The sequence below is a fragment of the Gossypium arboreum genome, chromosome 9 (assembly GCF_025698485.1).
Source record: "Gossypium arboreum isolate Shixiya-1 chromosome 9, ASM2569848v2, whole genome shotgun sequence".
Taxonomy (NCBI): Eukaryota; Viridiplantae; Streptophyta; class Magnoliopsida; order Malvales; family Malvaceae; genus Gossypium; species Gossypium arboreum.
Genome location: NC_069078.1, coordinates 20337080 through 20360930, shown reverse-complemented (window position 1 = coordinate 20360930; position 23851 = coordinate 20337080).

The window sequence follows — 23851 nt, the reverse complement described above, 5'->3', positions numbered from 1 at the left end:
AGGCTACTCAGCACTTTACTAGATCGAAACGCGATTGCTTTCATTTACTTCTTAACTTCTCCTTGAGGATTATCTTCAGTGTTATACCAGGGCCAATTTGTCTCTTGATATCTCCCATCATGCTTATTAATTAGCCTATCTAATCTTCAAGCTTAGTCAGTGTTCTTGTTGATTTGGTGCACTTAGACTGCACTTGATTCACATCTATTCTCATTAACTATATTTTCCCTTCTATTCGATTCATACATTGACCACATAAAATATGGTTATTAGGTTTGGTCATTTCCTGAGGTTTTTGCAAATAAGAAGGTTGATAGTTTGTAACAGCCTGATTTAGACCCTAATCAAAATGGTGATTTCGGGACCACGAATCTGAGCCAAAAAAATATTTTAAAATTATTTTCTGTGTTTATTTTGTGTGAATTTATATTTGTGAAATTTTCATGAATGAACATCGTCGTTTAGGTGTCTGATTAAGTAAAAGGACTTAAATCGCGTAAATTGAAAATTTGGTAGTTTTATTTATAAAGGGCCAAATTCTTAGTGGCTTTTAAGGATGAGGGATTTATGTTGTAAATAATCTATAAAGATATTAGTGGGACAGTTAAAGACTTATAATATGTGGTTTTTAATATTAAATTATTAAGGTTATAAAAGTAAGTTAATTATTAAAGCATATATATGATATAATATTATAAAATAAACTATGTTTTTCATTTTCTCTTGCACCGAATATAAACAAAAAGAAAAAGAAAGAACACAAGACTAGGTTCGACCATCTTCCAAGCAAAAATCAAGGTTCGTTCTTTATCGGTTTTTGATAATTTCTATGTTTTTGAGATCGTTGCTTCGAGTACTACAGAACCCATGCTTGAATTTTTTATTTTGATGGATATTTTGAGTTGTTTCATTGTTGATAACTTGTGATATTTGTTGTTTGATGATGAAAAATGAAATATATGTTTTAGATTAACATATTTTGTATTGGAGTTTTTGATGATTTTGAGTAATTAGGACTTAATTGAAAAAAACAATTATTTGGGGGACTCAAATGTGAAATTAATGAATTATAAGGGCTTGTATGGACATAAGTAATATTCGGCCTAGCTTGGGTGTGGAGAACTTTGATGTATTTTGTGTATTGTACAATTGGGACTCAATTGTAAAAATTGTAAATGTCAGGGGTAAAATGGTAATTTACCCATTTATGTGTTTTGGGACTAAATTGAGTGAAAATATGTTTGAATGAGCTAATTTGAATATGTTTAAATCAAGAACCAAAGAAATCTGATTTGGATCGGGGAAAAATGAAAGTTGTGGACTAGTAGCCCTGTCCCGTTTTACGACGTCGGGGTAAGTTTATAAGCAAATAGACATGTATATTGGTATCTTAATGTTATATTTACTTGCTGTTTTGAAGTGTTAGAAACTAAATATATTATGGCTGAATGTGATTGAATGTGGCTATTACACCTTCGAGTTCGATTTCACCGAGTTACGACGTCTGAAAGCCCCTTATGAACCTTAGGAATAGCTAGGATACATATTTCATGACATGGGATTCCGGTATATGAGTGCGAGTAAGTCCATGGCCTCAATTTGTGATTTCGATATGTGTTTACGAGTAAGACCCTGTCTGGGACAGTGGCATCGATATGTGCCTACATGTAAGACTATGTTTGGGACGTTGGCATTGTACTATATATGTGTGAATTATCCGAGTGTCCTACCCAATTCTGAGTGGTTCATTGGGCAACAGTAAACATAATCGGATGTGTTGGATGAGCAAAAGGGGACAGGTATGATTTAGTTTATTGGTTATCGATGATAAGGTAAGTATGTGACTTATTGATAAAATGTGTTATGGATGATATAAAGGATAAACTTCCTTGGTTCAAATATGTGTTTTCGGCCTTGACCGAATGGTGTATTTATTATGGAAATGATTCTTTAATTTCATTTATATGTTCATATGAATATTCGGCTATGAAAGTAAATTATGTACATGATCATATAACTGGATCTTTGAGCTTAATAAATGTGTATAGTTGAATTGTGAATGAGTAGTGAATAGCTCTTGTGTATATATGTATGAGTGATAATGTATATATGCGGTTATATGGTTAACTTATGTAGTAAAATTTTATTAAATATAAGAGTTTTGCATTTTGTGTAGGGGAACTTAGTGTAATAGCAATATTTGGCTTTGGTGATTAAATGATACTATGTTGTTTTAACTATTTATACATTCGGTTAAATAGAATTATAAAAGGAAATAATTATATATGCTTAAAATACAGTATATGAATGTACCTATAAATGATTGGATTTAAATGTACAATGATAAAATATTCTGATTAGTTTTGCTAATTCTTTTAATGTCATTGAATTATTTATTCGCTTATAACTTACTAAGCTGAAATAGCTTACCGAGTGAATATTTGTTTCTGTTTTATAGATTTTGGAAAATCAAGTTACAAGCTCGGGGATCGTCTACGAATCTGATCACACTATCCACTATTTTGGGTACTTTTATAAGTTGAATTAGAAATTATGGCATGTATAAGCTAAAGTATGTTTTGGAAATGTTAATTTGGGGGTTGTATATAAAGCCATTCGAAAATGGCTAAGTAATTATCCTTAAAAATTATCTGTGTTAAGCTCGATCTTTGCCCACTCTGCCTTATAATTATGTGACATGTTTGCATGAACTTGTGTTAGGTATTGCATGTGTTGAAATATGGATATTGCCATGTTCCTATTCGGTTTATGCAAATGGGATTAAATGTTCACTAAGTTTGATTGATGACAAATAATGTATAGATATTTTATGGACAACTGATGTGTTTAAAAGTTATATACTTTATGTTAAGTAAGGTCTCTATTGCGGGTAAGACACATATATTTTATGTGTACTTTATTTTATTTTATTGGTTTTGATATTTTGTATGGGATTATATATATATATGAGAATGTCATTTAGATAAATTAATATGTTTGCATGCATATTATATGTATTTATGAGGTTGTCGTATGGGTTAAATCAACCTTAGTATTAGGTAGTTAAAAATTTAAGTTAGTTGGATATTATAAATGGATATATGTGACTGAGTATTTGATCATGACATACGGATGGATCCTTATATGTCTTGTTATATATATATTTATAGATGTTTGTATTATGATTGGGTTGCAAACATGCATGATTATATTGATTCGTTGAATTTTTTTGTAAAGCTACGAAATTATGCAATTTAGCTTGTGATAGCTTAATAGCTATAGAATGGAACGGATTTTCTTTGTATATTCCTAAATGTTTGACTTTAGTTTGTGTAATTATATAATACATGCAAAGTTGATAAAAATTTAGGAATAAAAGCCGCACCAATGATTTAATATGGATGCATAAAATGATCGAACAAAATTTAGGTAATTTAGTGGTTTAAGTATAATATATATTGTCTCATTTATTTTAGGTGTTCAAAATGTTTCGAAATTTGATAGGGATAATTGTATGTAAAGTTTATACTATCGTATGAAGTGTTCCCGATTTATTAATGAAGTCGGTATAGACATTTATATTAATAAATATTTGTATAAGTAATTTGTATGATCGGTAATGTCTCGTAACCTTAGTCCGGTGACGGATACGGGTTAGGGGTGTTACATTTTATTGGTATCAGAGCTACAGTTTAGTCGGTTTTAGGATTAACATAACGTGTGTGAGTTTCGATATATATGTCATAATTATATACTGTGATAGTGTGATGACTTCTGACATTTGAAATGTGTTTTCATATAGTAAATGGATCCCAATAGAGTTGCAGCAGATGATGTTGAGAGTGTAGCGCCTGCTCCCGCGCAAGGGTCAGCACCTGCTCCCGCGCAAGGGTCAACGCCAGCTGATTCTCGATCGACTTCGAGTAATCAAGAAAGTGAGGCTAAACAAACCTTTTATTAGATGATGAATGATTGGTTTACTCAATATATTCGGACTAACTCGACTGCATAACAACCTCCACCCCCGACTAATCCATCTTCGATGCCTGTAGTACCTGAAGTACGTGATCTGTTGAGATTATATAGGCCACCTGTTGATAAAATTAGGAAACATGGGGCTAAAGAATTTAAAGCTACCGATGAGGATGATGCTGAGCGGGCTGAGTTCTGGCTTGATAATACCATCCGTGTGTTTGACGAGTTGTCCTGTACACTAAATAAGTGCTTGAAATGTGCCATATCTTTACTTTGAGACACAGCATGCCACTGGCGGAATACCCTAGTATCAGTGGTTCCGAGAGAGCAGGTGATCTGGGAATTCTTTCAAATTGAGTTTCGTAAGAAATATATCAGCCAGAGATTTATTGATCAGAAGCGTAAAGAATTTCTGGAGCTGAAACAGGATCGGATGACCGTCACGGAGTACGAGTGGAAATTTGTGAGACTTAGTCGATATGTCAGAGAATGTGTTTCCACTGAAGCCATAATGTGTAAAAGATTCAAAGATGGGCTGGATGAAGACATTAAACTGTTAGTTGGCATACTTGAGATAAAAGAGTTCGTGGTACTAGTTGAGCGATCTTGCAAAGCTGAAGAGCTCGGGAAAGAGAAAAGAAAAGCTGACTTTGAAGCTAGAGATGCATGCAAAAGAATGCCTGGTAAGTCATTCCAGTCGGCATCAAAGAAGTTTCGAGATGATTTTAGCCGTTCTAAAGCCACTTCAGGTTATTCCAGACAAGATCAGAATAGACCACCAGTGAGCTCGAGAGCTACTTCGGTAGCGAGTGTGGGTAATGTCAGATCAAATCAACCCGAGTGTAAACACTATGGTAAACAAAATCCCGGCAGTTGCAGATTCCATGATCGGGCTTGTTTTAAATGCGGATCGACAGATTATTATATTCGAGATTACCCAATGTTAGCTAAAGAAAATCCAGTGCAGAATACAAGATCAGGTAATACTGCAGCTTGAAGTAGACCACCCAGGAATGCTGGTAATATAAGTGGCAGTCAGAGAGGGACTAAAGATACGACAGTCAGATCTAAGGCTCGTGCACCTGCCAGAGCATATGCTATTTGCGAGCGAGAGGAGGCTTCATCCCCAGATGTTATTACTGGTATATTTACTCTTTATGATACTAATGTAATTGCATTGATTGATCCTAGTTCTGCTCATTCTTATGTGTGTGAGACATTAGTATTCAGCAAGACTCTACTTGTTGAGTCTACTGAGTTTGTGATCAGAGTGTCAAACCCTTTGGGCCAGTGTGTTATGTTTGACAAAGTGTGTAAAAATTGTCCCTTGATGGTTAGAGATTTGTAATTTCCAGCCGATTTAATGTTGCTGCCATTTGATGAGTTCGATATAATTCTGGGTATGAATTGGCTGACTTTACATGATGCCGTTATGAACTATAAAAGAAAGACCATTGATCTACGGAGCCAGAATGATGAAGTTATTCGGATCAAATTTAGTGATTTGTATGGTTTACTAGAAGTGATTTCTTTGATGCTAGCTCAGAAATATGTGAGAAAAGGGTGTGAAGCTTACTTTGCCTACGTGCTCGACAGTAAAGCAGCTAAAAGAAACATTGAATCAGTACCTGTTGTACATGAGTATCCGGATGTGTTTCCGGAAGAATTACCAGGTTTGTAACCTATTCAGGAAGTAGAGTTTGGTATTGAGTTAGTGCTTGGGATGACTTCGATATCCATAGCTCCGACTAGAATGGCACCTACAGAATTAAAAAAATTGAAAGCTCAGTTGCAAGAATTGACATAGAGGTTTCGCACGACCGAGTTTCTCTCCGTGGGTTGCACCTGTGTTGTTTGTGAAAAAGAAAGATAGAACTATGAGAATGTGCATTGATTACAGATAGCTTAATAAGGTGACTATAAAGAATAAGTATCTGTTGCCACGGACTGATGATCTGTTTGATCAACTGAAAGGGGCCACAGTATTTTCGAAGATAGACTTGAGATCAGGTTACTATCAGTTGCGAGTTAAAGATTTAGATCTGCCAAAGACTGCTTTCAAAATGAGGTACGGACATTATGAGTTTTTGGTTATGCCTTTCAGACTCACTAATGCACCTGCTATTTTCAATGATTTGATGAATCGGATCTTCAGAACTTATCTGGACTGGTTTGTGGTTGTGTTTATAGATGACATTCTGATCTACTCTCGTAGTGAAGCTTAACATGCCGAACATTTGAGACTTGTATTGCAGACATTGTGAGATAAGCAGTTGTATGAAAAATTCAGTAAATGTGAGTTCTAGTTAAGTGAAGTTAGTTTTCTGGGCCATGTAGTATCAACATTAGGTATTCGGGTGGATCCGAGTAAAATTTTAGCTATACTGGATTAGATACCTTCAAAGAATGTTTCTGAAGTTCGAAGCTTTCTGGCACTTGCTGGTTATTACAGACATTTCGTGAAAGGTTTCTCTATGATCGCAGCCCTGATGAGAAAGCTATTGCAGAAAGATGTTAAGTTTGAGTGGTCAGAGAAGTGCCAGAAAAGCTTTGATCAGTTAAAAGCCCTTTTGACCGAAGCTCCAGTACTAATTCAACCAGAATCGGGTAAAGAATTTGTTATTTATAGTGATGCATCATTAAATGGTTTAGGCTGTGTTTTGATGCGTGAAGGCAGAGTGATAGCTTATGCCTTGAGACAGTTAAAGCCACATGAAAGAAACTATCCAACACTTGACCTGGAATTAGCAACTATTCTGTTTGCATTAAAAATTTGGTGTCTTATCTGTTTGGTGAGGAATGTCATCTTTATTCTGATCATAAAAGCCTGAAATACTTGATGACTCAGAAAGATCTGAATTTGAGACAACGTCGATGGTTAGAACTATTAAAAGACTACGAGCTTGTGATTGACTATCACCCAGAAAAGGCTAATGTTGTTGTGATGCTTTAAGCCAAAAATCACTATTTTCTTTGCGTGCAATGAATGCGCATATGACTATGTCTGAGGATGGTTCGATAGTAATTGAATTGAAAGTAAGACTGTTATTCGTTCAACAAATATGTGATGCCCAGAAGGTTGAAAATGAATTGATTGCAAAACAAGTTCAGTGTGCGACAGATACTGATTCAAAATTCAGCATTGATGCTGATGGTTGTCTGAGATTCAGAGACCGAATATGCATTCTAAGGAATTCAGAGTTGATTCAGATGATTTTGAATGAAGCTCTTAGTAGTCGGTTATATGTTCATCCAGGTAGTACAAAGATGTGTAATGATTTGAAACAGCTTTACTGGTGGCATGGTATGAAATGAGACATCTCTGACTTTGTTGCAAAATGTTTAGTCTGTCAACAAGTGAAAGCAGAGCATCAGGTACCTTCAGGGTTACTTCAGTCGATTATGATACCAGAATGGAAGTGGGACAGAATGACGATGGATTTTGTATCTGGTTTACCGTTGACACCGAGCAAGAAAGATGCAATCTGGGTTGTTGTTGATAGGTTGACTAAGTCGGCTCATTTTGTTCCAATACGTACAGACTATTCACTTGATAAGTTGGCTGAATTGTATGTTTATCAGATTGTAAGACTACATGGTGCCTATATCTATTGTTTCGGATAGAGACTCGAGGTTTACATCGCGATTTTGGAAGAAATTGGAAGATGCACTAGGTAAGAATTACATTTCACTATTGCTTTCCATCCATAAACAGACGGCCAGTCTGAGTGAATCATTCAGATACTTGAGAATATGTTGAGATGTTACATTCTCGAGTTTGAAGGGACGTGGGAACGATACTTACCTCTGATTGAATTTGCATATAATAATATCTACCAATCGAGTATCAAAATGGCACCTTACGAGGCTTTGTACGGTCGTAAATGTCATACGCCATTGTACTGGACTGAGCTCGATGAAAATAAGATACACAGGGTTGACTTGATCAGAGAGACTGAGCAGAAAGTGAAATTGATCCGTGAAAGTCTGAAAGCAGCGTCAGATCATGAGAAATCTTATGTGCATTTGGAACGTAAAGATATAGAGTTTTAGATTGGAGATAAAGTCTTCTTGAAAGTCTCACCGTGGAAGAAAATACTCGGATTCGGTCGTAAAGGAAAATTGAGTCCTAGATTTATTGAGGCGTATGAGGTTATAGAGCGTATCGGGCCGTCTACTTACAGACTATCGTTGCCACCTGAGTTAGAAAAGATCCACAATGTATTTCATGTTTCAATGTTTCGAAAGTATTGATCTGATCCTTCACATGTGATTAGACCATCTGAGATTGAAATTCAGCCTGATATGACATACGAAGAGGAACCAATTCGCATTTTGACTCATGAGGTTAAAGAGTTGCGAAATAAGATGATTCTATCAGTTAAAGTATTGTGGCATAAGCACGGCATTGAGGAAGCAACATGGGAATCAGAAGATGCAATGAGAGAACGCTATCCGAGCCTATTCACTAGTAAGATTTTCGAGGACGAAAATCCCTAAAGGGGGAGAGTTGTAACAGCCCGATTTAGACCCTAATTGGAATGGTGGTTTTGGGACCATGAATCCGAGCCGAAAAAATATTTTAAATTTATTTTCTATGTTTATTTTGTGTGAATTAATATTTGTGAAATTTTCGTGAATTAACTTTGTCGTTTAGGTGTCTGATTAAATAAAAGGACTTAAATCGCGTAAATTGAAAATTAGGTAGTTTAATTTTAAAATGGCCAAATTGTTAGTGGCTTTTAAGGATGAGGGATTTATGTTGTAAATAACCTATAAGGATATTAGTGGGACGGTTAAAGACTTATAATATGTGGTTTTTAATATTAAATTCTTAAGGTTATAAAAGTAAGTTAATTATTAAAGCATATCATATAAGTTAATTATTAAAGCATATATATGATATAATTTTATAAAATAAGCTATGTTTTTCATTTTCTCATGCATCGAATATAAGCAAAAAGAAAAAGAAAGAACACAAGACTAGGTTCGGCCATCTTCCAAGCAAAAATCATGGTTTGTTCTTTGTCAGTTTTTGATAATTTCTAAGTTTTTGAGATCGTTGCTTCGAGTACTACAAAACCCATGCTTGAATTTTTTATTTTGATGGATATTTTGAGTTGTGCCATTGTTGATAACTTGTGATATTTGTTGTTTGATGATGAAAAATGAAAGATATGTTTTAGATTAACATATTTTGTATTGGAATTTTTAATGATTTTAAGTAATTAGGCCTTAATTGCAAAAGTAATAATTTGGGGGACTAAAATATGAAATTAATGAATTATAAGGGCTTGTATGGACATGGGTAATATTCAGCCTAGCTTGGGTGTGGAGAACTTTGATGTATTTTGTGTATTGTACAATTGGGACTAAATTGTAAAAATTGTAAATGTCAGGGGTAAAATGGTAATTTACCCATTTATGTGTTTTTGGACTAAATTGAATGAAAATATGTTTGAATGAGCTTAATTTGAATATGTTTAGATCAAGAACCAAAGAAATCAGATTTGGATTCGGGAAAAATGAAAGTTGTCGACTAGTAGCCCCGTCCCGTTTTACGACGTCTGAGGTAAGTTTATAAGCAAATAGACATGTTTATTTGTAACTTAATGTTATATTTACTTGCATTTTTGAAATGTTAGAAACTAAATATATTATGGCTGAATGTGATTGAATGTGGCAATTACACTTCCGAGTTTGATTCGACTGAGTTACGACGTTCGAAAGCCCAGTATGAACTTTAGGAATAGGTAGGATACATATGTCATGGCATAGGATTTCAATATATGAGTGTGAGTAAGCCCATGGCATCAATTTGTGATTTCAATATGTGTTTACGAGTAAGATCCTCTTTGGGACAGTAGCACCGATATGTGCCTACATGTAAGACCACGTCTGGGACGTTGGCATTGTACGATATATATGTGAATTATTCGAGTGTCCTACCTAATTCTGAGTGGTTCATCGGGCAAAGGTAAACATAATCGGATGTGTTGGATGAGCAAAAGGGGACAAATATGATTTAGTTTATTGGTTATTGATTATAAGGTAAGTATGTGACTTATTGATAAAATGTGTTATGGATGATATAAAGGATAAACTTCCTTGGTTCAAATATGTGTTTTTGGCCTTGATCGAATGGTGTATTTATTATGGAAATGATTCTTTAATTGCATTTATATGTGCCTATGAATATTCGACTATGAAAGTAAATTACGTACATGATCATATAACCGGATCTTTGAGCTTATATAAATGTGTATAGTTGACTTGTGACGTAACAACCCTTACCTCTAACTACCGCCAGATCAGGGTATGAGGCATTACTACACTCTTATACACTTTTCCGATACATACATTTCAATTATATATTAAAACCTTTCATGAGTACCCTCTAGGTCCCTATTATTTTCTTTATGAGACCCAAAACAATCATTGAAGTTGGTTTGGAACCAAACCAGAACTTTTCGAACACTTATACATTTTTCACTAAAACAGGGGTCGTACACCAATGTGACATGGGCCACGCCCATGTGGGCAGGCCGTGTGGTCACACACGCTCGTGTTAAAAACATCGAGCATTCTGTTTATGCACCACTGCCAAACCACACGCCCGTGCGGTGGTCGTGTCCTAACCCATGGCTGAGACATACGACCGTGCCTCTAGCCCGTGTGGCACACATTAGGCTATTTTCCAAGCCCTTTTTTTATATTCTTAACTCTTTGTACTAATTTACGATATATTGACCTTTTTCATACTCTTAGTTATATTTATCTTTAGCACATCAAGACAGTACTCCTGTATACATAAAATAGGTTTACTTACTTATAGCCATTATGAGCCACACATCATGGCTTTATACAATAGGACAGTATAAGCCTATACATTTGGCTAAATCATAATATTACGTAATACCAAAAACTAAATCTCTATACATGCCACTCACTTATAAATAAATAAGAATTTTCGTTATTCCAACCTGACAAATTGATAGTGTGATGATACCTCCAACGATCTCCAACCCCGAGCCAATCCAGAAAAACACTAAGAGAAATGGGAAAGTAGTGTAAGTTTTATAACATAGTAAGTTGGCATATAATAATAAGCAATTTAATTAACAATACTAACCCATTCCTCAATAAGTATGCTCAAGAAAATAGAATCAATATTCACATGATTTCACCTTTTTACTCAAATTCAGTTTAAACTGTTTTCCCGAGTCATAGTCACTAATTGAATTATATCATAAGCTACAAAACTCTAATTTAATTTCTGTATATTTTCCCTAAAATCAGACTCATATACCTTCTTTTCATAAAATTTCCAGAATTTTTGGCTTAGCCAATTAATACAGTTTATTCATTAAATTTTCCCCTATTTCACTATTTGACAGTTCTGACATCTCTTCACAAAAACAAAGATATTTCATTATAAAGAATTCAAATAATGTTCTCGTTTGTTCCAATATAAAAGAGACTTAATAAGGATTCTAAGAATATAAACCATGTACCATAATTATCTATATAAAATTTATAATGATATTTCCAAGTCAGAACAGGGGATCACATAATCATTCTAAACCAGTCTCACAAGAATTTAAATATCTCATAAATTATAATTCATTTGCTCACACCATTTTCTTTCTATGTAAATAGACTCAGTGACCTTTAATTTCATATCTCATTCAATTATTAATTCAATTCCTACCATTTTTTTGTGATTTTTCAAATGTACATGACTAGTACTGTCCAAATCTGCTTTACTTTTAAAATTCACTATTTCATCTTTCTCTATAGTTGCATTAATGGTAATTGTAACACCCCAAACCCGGCCCAGACATTATGGCCGAATCTGATATGCCACATTGAAGTTAAAAACCCATGTTTCGTTTTAGTGCTTTAAAAACCGACTTTTGTTAAGCTAACAAAGTGAATGGGAGCTGGGCACCAGGTAGGAATCCGTAACAGAGGAGGTGAGCCATGAAGGCTGCTTAAGTACCAAGCTCTTCTAATGGATCCAATCCTAGACATGCCCACAACCATTGCCACACTTGGTTAAATCGAGTTGTAATTTATTTAAGTTGAAATCTTTGATAAATTGGATAATCGTGGCGTGGTGTTATTTTAAAAACAATTATCATTTTGAAAACACGTCCTAAGTCTAGCCCATTTATTAACCAACAGATTAAAGTTATTAAAAATAAAATAATCCCAGAAAAATAATTAAAATGGCCTTATTACAACCCAAAACCAAACAATAATATTAATAAGATAAAACTTATAAAGAAATAAATCGGCTACTTATTGCAATTAAAAGAAACAGAAACAGTAGTGTGGCCATCTCCGGGTCCCTCGCAGCTCCAAACCATCTAAGCTTAAGGATTACCTGCACAGTTAGAAACAGGGTGAGTTTACAAAAACTCAGTGTGTAATCCCAATAACAAACAAACAGTGAAAACACAGTATCAGTACAATCTGGGCCAAAGCCCTATTTAGTCTTGACATATTCTGGGCCGAAGGCTTTCGTTTAATGGTTACTGGGCCGAAGCCTTTTCATAAATCATATCACTAGGCCGAAGCCTTTTCATAAATCATATCATTGGGTCGAAGCCTTTACTGTAAATGGTATGGCCTTTAGGCCCATTTCAATATCACGTGTAATGTCAATGGATGTATGCAAGCCCATTTCAATATCACGTGTAATGTCAATGGATGTATGCAAGCCCATTTCAATATCACATGAAATACCAATGAATGTATGCAAGCCCATTTGGGGACACTACTCAACCCACCATCCGCTACTCTCTACCCGTACCAACCAACACACCATGTGGGGAATAACTCAACCCACCCAACCAACACACCACTGGCAGCATAGCTGCTTTATCATATATCTGGAGGCCTAGCCTCTAATAACTGGGGCAAAGCCCTTTTCGGTAAACTAGGGCATAAGCCCTTTTCAATAAACTGGGGCATAAGCCCTTTTCGGTAAACTGGGGCATAAGCCCTTTTCAATAAACTAGGGCATAAGCCCTTTTGCACTTCCTCCATCCATATAAAAACCCAACCCAATGCAACATGTCATGTATGCAGTGTAATAGCCCAAAATTGGGTCTAGTTGGAATAGAGGTTTCGGGACCACAAAATCTGAGATATAAATAATTATTTTATGATTATTTTGAGGTCTATGATATGATTTCATGATTGAGTGAAATTTTCGTGAAGAAATTCTATGCATAAAGTGCTTAATTCGAAGTTAGGGACTAAATTGAATAAGTTGAAAAACTTGCATTCTAGAAGTTTCTAGTATGAAATTGATTTGAAATATTAATTAGGAGGTCTTAAATAGAAATTTGACCAATTTCTAAGTTATGGACAAAAATTGGACATGGATGGAATTTTTGGAAAGTTTAGTAGTAAGGGTATTTTGGTCATTTAGGGGTAAAATGAATTAAAATACAAAATTAAAAGCCAATTTTTCTCATCTTCTTCACCATGGACGTGTATACCAAGCGCGACTCCATGGCTAGGGTTTTCAAGCTTCCCAAGCTCAATTGTAAGTCTGTTCTAACCCCATTTTTTAAGTTCTTTACGTTTTTGGAGTCCCGATAACTTGATTTAGCTTATGCTAGCAATAATTCAACCTAGGGTTCATATTTGGAAAAATACCCATAGGTAAAATTTGTGTATTCTGGTGTTTTATGATACAATATGAGGTTTTAAATTATGTTAGACAACTTCTGCTACTTGGTTTTAAGTGAAAACGAGCAAAAGGGCTTAATCGGTAAAAATACCTAATAGTCATAAGTATATGTTAGAGTGAGAATTTGATGTTGCCATAGAAGGGAAAAGTGATCATCATGTCATAAAACATAAGAGTAAGGGATGAAGTTTAATTCCCGAGCCTAGGGGCAAAAGTGTAAATATGCAAAAGTTTAGGGGCAAAATTGTAATTTTTCAAAAGTTTGAGTTAAGGACTGTGTTGAATAGTACATTAATTAAATAAGTAAAATATGATGTTTTAAATCTCGGAAAATGAGATTTGAACCTAGAATGAGAGAAAAATCGAAAATTGGGAAAGTTGGTAAAATGGCCGTTTTAATATCAAGGTAAGTTCATATGTATAATAAGCATTAATTTATGCATGTTTCAATGTAAAATTGATATATTTAATATGATTTCCAAGGTGTTGAAAGTATGTAAGTTGGTATGATAATAATACAACAATAATGTCAGTAATTTATATTTGAAAGTTAAATTTAGTGAATTAATTGAATTATGTTAAATTAAATGATTATGGTGCCAAGTTTATGAATTGATTTAAAAATATGTCTATGGTACATGAAGTGCATTGAATTATCATACATAAATGTGATTTCTATGATTATGGATATTATGGGAAATTGTAAGTTCATATGATTTTTAATAAGACAATGTGTAATTTAATGTTATTGCGTTGATATTAAATGAGATGTAAGTTTATATGTAAGTAATACATCACTATTACTTGTATTATGATATTTTATAAAAATATTGGAAATATGTTTGTGGATAATTACTTGATTGGTGAAATTGTTGGAAAAGAGAGAGAAATCCCGATTGAACCTTCGGAAAGATTGGATGATACAGATGGTATGTAGCTAGGTCACATGTATAGTGCTGAGTGCACATCATGTGTACAAGAGAGCTACAAGACATTATGATGTAGCTAGGTCGCATGGGTGATACTATGTGTACACCATGTAGACAAGAGAGCTACGGGATATATGTAGCTAGGTCGCATGCGTGGTTCCAAGTGAAGGACACCATGTAGACAAGAGAGCTACGAGATAACCGGCTAGGTCACATGGGTGGTACTAAGTGTTCACCATGTGTACAAGAGAGCCGAACTATATGATGGCTGGAGCTATGTGCTGAAACCACCAAGTATCGAGGATTGATCCCAAGTGTTCAACGGAGACTCTCTATGTATTGCTTTGTGAGTTTTGTGATGAATAAGTGCAGGAACTTGGTTATGTGAATGATGTGTTCATTAAGTGACCAGGATGTGGTAAGGTTATAAACAAGTAAGTTATACATGAGGATGATTTTATGGTGACCTTGTGATCATGGGCCTATACTTGTGATGTATGAAATGTGGTGAAAATGATTTGTGATATGTATGTTAAAATGAGGTTAATACAAAGAAAGTGTGAAAGAGTGAATTAGCAATAAAACTGTTTTGGACAGTAGCAGTGATGTGACTTTGAAAAATCACCAAAAATAGTAGAAATTGAATCAGAGACTGAATGAGATATCAAATTAAATCTTAACGCGTCTATTTTCATATAAAAGAAAAATAGAAAGGAAAGGAGTTCTATATTTTGAGATATTTATGTTTTTGTGATACTGATTCAGAATGATTACGTGATCCCCTATTCTGTATTTAGAAAATCAAAAAAATTTGGACAAAAATAATTAGAGGCTCAAAATTATATTTTTAAAATACATAATGAGTCTATTTTCGAGATAAATTAACAAGAACATTATCCGAGTTCTGTACTATGAGATAATTATTTTTTAGTGAAGAGAGGTCAGAACTGTCAGAAAGTGAAATAGGCAAAATTTTAATGAATAAACTGTACTAATTGGCTAAACTAAAAATTATGAAAATTTTATGGTGGAAAGATATGTGAGTCTAGTTTCAGGGGAATTTAACGGATCTGAATTTGGAGCTCTGTAGCTCAAATTATATATAATTAAGTGACTATGACTCGTGTGGACAGCTTGATGTGAACATTTATTAGTAAATTGTGAAATCGTACTTACAAGAATGCTATATACATTAAGGATGTGGAATGGAGAGGAGGAGGAGGAAAATAAATATATGTGGAATACATGGAAACTATGGTATATGAAATATTGATATAATGAAATAAATGATATGTTTTATAAGAAAACAAAAAGAGAATGTTATGTATCATGACATGTATATATATATATATATATATATATATATGACTAGTCTCAATGTAATGCTTGTTGGGTATGGAATTGAATTGAAATGTTTCAGAAAACATGTTATTCAAAGGCATCTAAATCATGGTATTTTATAAAGATATGATCTAGCTTTAAATATGAATGCTTGATGATTAAGTCAAGATATTTGGTAAGATGATAATCTTGGTATAAATGTATAAGTAGTACTATAATAAACAAGGTAAAATGAGTACGAGAGACACATGTATGATGGCATACAAATGCTATGTTTGTGGTTTAATTGAGGATGTTTAATCATTAAATGAATACCATGTTATATGCTTTTGATTTTGTATAAGTGTGTAAGAGATCAAGGTTGACCAAAGCTTGGAAAATAGCCTAGGTATATTCCACACAAAGAGAGACACCATGTGTCTCAACCGTGTATGGAACACGACTTTGGGACACGGGCGTGTGGAGCCTTAAAGCATGGAATTTCCAAGATTTTCATAAGTTCTCGGTTTAGTCCCGAACGCTTTCTAAAGTATGTTTTGGGCTCCGTAGACTCAAATAAGGGACTATGTGTAAGAGAATGAACGCTTTGAAATATGATTAAAATTTTATGGCTCGTATTTTAGTTTAATGTTTGTATGTTTGTCTGGTAACGCCTCGTACCTTAGCCCGGCCTCGGATACGGGTAAGGGGTGTTACATGCAGAATGTCATGCCCATATTTGAATCAACAATCACAGTCAAGTCATTCATATCACCAACATATATTCACAATCAATCCGTCAACCACATAGTCCAAGTCAGTCATTTGCCCACAAGGGCAAAACATTCATTTTTCACATTATAAGGGTATTTTCGTAATTTTACCAAATATCAGGGTTTTCCATGTTCATTACAATTATCAATATTTCCGAGTGTTTAAACAATTATCTTTAACCCACTTTATCAAATTCGGGCTTTTGGGCCCAAAACACCTAATGGGCCCTACGAATGCTGATTTAGCCTATTTAACCCAAATTTTACAACAATACTAACCGTGTTAACGTGCAACTTTTCCAAATTCCATTTTCTATCAATTCTACCCAAATGGGTTCGAAAGCCCATTGGGCCCAATTTCAGCCCATTGAGGCCCAACTTACCATCGTGCACAAAATTGAGTTCTTACCTGTTCCATCGATCCAAACACCGATCTTATCGTATTTATCGCATCTATACCCAAACGCAACATTACAAGTTCCTGAAATATCGGTATTTTAGCATTTCGGCTTCTCAGCAAATAATAATCTAAGCTATTACGAGGGTTAGTACACACTTGTTACGGGTTGAAGTTGAAACGTTTCCAAAATCAATCGCCTATGATAACCACCACCTCTCACTCAAACTTAACTAATCCAATATCAATATATGTAAATCCTAAGCACATCAGTCATACGGAACATAAGGGCATATTTGTCATTTTACCATACAGGGGTATTACGGTCACTTTACCCTATAGGGTTTTACGGTCTCTTTAACCTATAGGGGCTTTACGGTCTTTTTACCTAATAGGGGTATTTTAGTCATTTCATCCTACAAGGGTGTTTTGGTAAATCTACAAACCAAGGGTATTTTAGTAATTTTGTAAACCAATGGTATTTCCATAATTTTTAGAAAGTCAAGGGTATTTCTGTAACTTTGTACATCAGGGGTATTTTGGTAATTTTACAAATTGAGGGTATTTCGATAATTTCACAAAACAGTGGTATTTTGGTAATTTTACAAACTAGAGGTATTTTGGTAATTTTACAAATTGAGGGTATTTCGGTAATTTTACAAACCAGGGGTATTTTAGCAATTTTACAGACTAGGGTACTTCGGTAATTTTACTGATCGAGGGTATTTTGGTAATTTTGTAAACCAAGGGTATTTTAGTAATTTTGTAAATCGAGGGTAAAACAGTAATTCTGTAAATCAAGGGTAAAATAGTAATTCTATAAACCAAAGGTAAAACGGTAATTCTGTAAATCGAGGGTAAAACGGTAATTCTATAAATCAAGGGCACTTTGATAATTTTACAATTTGAGGGCATTTCAGTAATTTGGTAAAGTAAAGTATTCTAAACAGGGATAATAATACGAATGGGCCTAAAGCCTATTCTAGGCCCAAATGGGCCCACACGCTAGTGTGGCCCTTTTAGCCCAAATCTAGCCACAGATATGAGATTCACCTAGCCTAGTCTAATATTTACTACACAATCAAACAACTTATCCAATTGGGCCTGTAGGCCCATTGGGCCCACATGACCCCTTTCGGCCCATCGCGGCCCGAAGTAGCCATCCTACAGCTAGAGTAGCGAGAAATACACACCTGATTGGAGACTGGAGTTAATCCACGCTCCGAGCACTCTTAGTCGGCACCCAACCCAACCGAGCACGCCACAAAGCGAAAGGATCACTAAGAAGGGTACCTTTACTCTCCTCATGGTTCCTCTATTTAAAGCCGACCAGATCCACTCTTATGTTAGCTTCCGATGTGGGATCCTCCAACATCGAGTTTAAATTCAACACCAACTCTTGCCCCCTGTTAGCAAAATAAATGCTCCTTGCTTGCCATGGGATTGAACCCATGCCTCCCTCGAGATGCTCCACACGCTTCTTGCCACTAAACCACAAGACTTTTGTGTCATATTTTATCCCCAATTAATTATAAGGTCTAAAGGCCAAAGTCCAGGTTCCCTTAAAAAACCAAAATAAATTGCAAGAGCCAAGACTTGAACCCAGGCTCCCATACAACCTTAATGACACCACAACCACTAGACTACATGCTTCCTTGTGTCATTTATTTACCACAATAATTTAAAAGGCCCTCATCCAAGCTTCTAGATTTTTTTCACTTAATACCAAAATTTTTGCTAAAGCCCAAGTTTGAACCCAAGATTTCTCCAACACTTCTCAGAGCCATTAACCACTAAGGCAAACATTTAATTGTGTTATTTCATTGCACAATTAAATACCTATATACAGCCTCCTTACGGACCCGTACTCAAAGCCCCATACTTCTAGGCCCAAATTCGGGGTGTTACAGTAACACTTACCTCTTATCAACCTTACCAAAGTAAAATCATAAAACGAGCTTATTGCTCATAGTTTACACATATATACCTGCACTTATTCACAAGATTCATATTCACACTTACACATATAAATGACTCAAACACAATGTTTACTTGCACATTATTATCACATGATTAAAACCTTTTCACATTTAATCACTTTTCATTATATCAATTCAATACCCGTTGAACCTTATGGAATACTAAAGGATACACAGAATAAGGCACAGAGTGCCACACTGTAATATAGCCGAAGCTACCACTGTATTGTAGCCAAAGCTACTATTGTATTGTAGCCAAAGCTACCACTGAGATGTAGCCGAAGCTACCACTGTATTGTAGCCGAAGCTACCACTGTATTGTAGCCGAAGCTACCATTGAGATGTAGCCAAAGCTACCACTGTATTGGAGCCTATAGATTCCTAAGGTTCAATCGGATTTGTTTCGGTTTCACTCATTAACACTTATTCAACATTCACTTAATCACTTGTCTCGTAACAACACTAATTCACAATTTTTTTATAATACGTATAATCATAGAAATCACATTTAAATACAATATTTCAATGCACCTTCTTGTACCATAGACATATTTTTAAATCGATTTAAAAACTTGGCATATTAAACATTTAATCCAACACATTTAAATTAATTCACTAATTTAACTTTCAAATATAAATTACAATGTTATTACATTATTATTATCATGCCAGCTTACCTCGAATGCCGAAATGACTAATTTTCCCGACTTAGCCCACAACTTCGTTCTTCCCCGATCTTAGTCTAAATTTCATGTTTTCTTGATCTAACATGTCAAATAGCACTCATTTAACACTTTTTATCAACACACTAATCAATTCAATTCACATATCAAATTTTCGTAAATTTACAATTTTGCCCCCTAACTTTTCAAAAATTACACTTTTACCCCTATGCTCGTAAAATAATTTTTATTAAATTTTCTTATGTTTCGTGACATGCTGAATATTTTTCTCTTCTATGGAAACTTCAAATTCTCACTGATTCACACACTTATGACCAATTTATAATTTTTACAATTTAACCCCTTTTATACGATTTCATCAAAAATCATCTAATAAAACTCGTTTCTCTAAACATAGATATGCATAATCTACCATATTTCATCAAAATACACAATAATTCAACATGAGTCAATTTTTAATATCAAACTCTAACTCAAAATAATGGTAGAAATAGCTAAACTAAGTTATTGGAATTTGAAAAATACGATGAACATTAAAAATGGGGCTCAAATGCACTTACAATTGAGCTTTGAAAAGATTGAAACCCTAACCATAGCTTCTTGAAAATTTCGGCAGCATGGGGAAGAGAATGAGCAGTTTTTTGGGTTTTAAATTTTGTCTTTTATGCCTCAGAACACCCAAATGACCAAAATACCCTTTTTTACTAAACCTTCAATTTTACCCTTCAATGTCTAATTTTGTCCATACTAAAATATGATGATCTATTTTCCATTTAAAGACTTCTAGTTTAAACCCCCATTTCAAACAAGTACTTATTTTTTAGAACTCATATTTTGCAATTAATGCAATTTAATCCCAATAATAAAATTGGGCACTTTATCGATAAAATTACTTAACAAAATTTTCACACAATCACTCAAACATATCATGGACTCTAAAATAATCATAAAATAAAAATTTCTACCTCGAATTTGTGATGCCGTAACCGTTGTTCCAACTAGGCCCTATTTCAAGCTGTTACAATTGTCCCCCTTTGGGGATTTTCGTCCCTGAAAATCTTACTAGAAGATAAACTGAAGACTGATTTCGTAAAGCACTGCCAAATACTCGTATAGCCTCAACATCCTCAATGTCTCACTCCTTAGACTAAGATTCTAAACTATACTTTCTTATCCTAGGCATAAGAACTACATCATTGAATTTTCTCATGTTCTGACGAAATACACACTGATAACTAGCTGGCCTCTCTTTGATGACCTGTAATTCACTTTTCTTCAATTACCAAAATAAAGGATTTTTTGTCACGAAGATACTTTTAGTAGCACCTGCCACTATTCTATAAACAAATAATTCTGCCAATTCTGTCGAACAGGAATTGATACATACTGAGATAATTATGCGAATTTCGTTAAACAATTGGGAATAATCCAGTTAGCATTTTCTCTCATTCAAAATGTAAGGGAAAATCTAATACAAAATTTATAGTAGCCCTCTTCATCATTATTTCAGTAACATCACTAATGGTATGAACCCTGAATGCGCTTGACATTCAACTTAATCCTGTGTCAAATTGACTTTTGAACACTAAATCAGAAACACAAGGTTCATATCCGTATACCAGAACATTTTCTTCAAATCTCTATACTTTTTATTACTATTTGAATGGATGGACATCTATAAGTTCTGTACAAAATTCTCTGCATAAACATTTGAGTTTCGTAATACATGAGGTCTATCTCGGAATAATATTAACAGTAATCAAACTCAATCTGAGGTTCAGAACTAGAAGTTGACCCTTACGTACTCATTTAACTTATCTCTTCTTAATACATTTCTGAGTTTATTAAACTTGCAGAGCAAACATCACTTTAGCTTTTTAATTAGCTAAAATCAATCCATCATCAAATAAGATCAATCGAGTAACCCAATCACACAAGATAAGTAGGGATTTTCCTTATAAGCATCTATAATTACACTTGCCTCCCTACAGGTCAATCGATAATTATTCAAAATCTTTCAATAGTTCAAGTTATCAATACTGTCTTAATCTCTGATTTTTCTATGCTACTAGATACCTTCAACTCTTGAGATCAGGGAACATATGACAATCTTCATCAAACAAACAATGTCATCAGATTCTCAATATAGACATAATAGCGACCATCTCTAAATCACTAGTTAAAAAGTTTCCTTTTAAGGTAATATTTAGTATCTGAAAACATAAACCATCACTTTACATTTTAGCAATAAAACGCATTCTAATCTGTTTATTTGTGCATCACCGAAAATTTATAAATTCATTACTTAATTCAAATTAAACTCAAAACTGAAGCCTCGGTTAATAATAGCTTCAACCTTGCTAACATGTCCAAACCATTCGAATTTCATAATTGGGATAACATTATCAACAAAACAACTTTAATTCAGAATAACATCACTCGTTTTAAACAAATCCAATAGGTAGTTACTCAGACGAAACGTAACATCTTGCTTGAGCTCACTAAAAAAATATCAAAATTACCCGAGGAAACAAAATCAATATATCATTTGAATTTGACTGTCCCAAATCCCACTTTTTTCGATCTCGATTCAATGATAAGTCACACTTGATAAGTTAAACAATAAGAATCATGATAAAACTGAGATAATTAAATCTGAAACAGAAAACCATTTTAATTGTACGAAGACACCACTCATACGAAATAATAGAAATCCAAACGATTTCACAAAGAAAACTAGAAGAAAAAGAAATACGGATCATACGTTCTGAATTCGATTATAACGGAGACAAAGCATAGTCCTTACAGATATAAACAGAACAATAACCAGAAGAAACATAAGAACAATTTCATGTAAGCTCACTATCAACTTTTATCTCAGACATAACAGAATTGAATTCTAATAGAAGATAGTGGAATGTCGATCACATATCAATCAGACTAATGATACTTTCATCAGAAAACAAACAATCATAGTTGTTTATGAAAATATATGAACACATACCAGAAGAGATAGTCGTAAATTGCTCAACTGTGATTGTCATTCTTAAACATCTTCACATTTCAAACATCATTCTTCTTACTAATTCTACCCTCACTAATTTCCACATTATTCTTTTCACTAAAGAAAATCAGTTCAGAAAAATTTCAGTTAATACTTCCTTTCAGTATCTTATCTGAATAAGTCGATTTATCAAAGTTAACTTCTTCACTAATTATGATATTGTATAAACCAAATAATTCTAGGGTCAGTCTAATATCTTTCTCACTCTGTCATTCACTTGTCAACCATTCTCAGTCTCTGATCATATCTAAAGTTATTCTATCACTGAACTCTTTAATTCCACACTTAGAAATTTAATCAACATAATTCTCATGAATTTCCGTTGTAAACACCTCATCAATAAGGAGGTGAGGTCGTACAACGTCTAACTCAATTCTCACATGTATGCACACATATGAAATAACGCTAATCAGAATCATATATCATCGTAGTTTTACTATTCACTTAAGACAATTTGAAATTCACATTCGTGGCACACGAAATTTCCGATTACTTCATTCAAACATACGCACTCATTCATACATTCTATGCATTTTGTATGTCCTTACTTATCACATTTACTAAATCATTTTTGTCAAGCATGCAACATCATATGAAAGCCAAAAAAATATGTACGAGCATATCACCATATAAACTTTCATATCACACATTATTACATATAATTTACAAATTCTTATTCATACCTTTTCGAATTTTGACTTATTATAACTGCACTTTCATCAAATACTTTAGTATCACTATCAAATAGTCGGATATAGCTCGGTTGGGGAGTACTTTTGTTTTAACAAGATGGTATTCAATCGCATCGGAAGACATCACACAATCACATAGTGGTGGCATGTATAACTAGATTCTCACACTTGCTGTAACACCCCTAACCCGGATCCGATTGCTAGATTAAGGCTAAGAGGTATTACCGAACTAAACATTTAATTATCTCATTCACATTGTCAATAAACATAAACAGAGATCAAACTGAAATAAATACTGATATTTAAGTTATACGCCATTTTCGCATGGCCCAA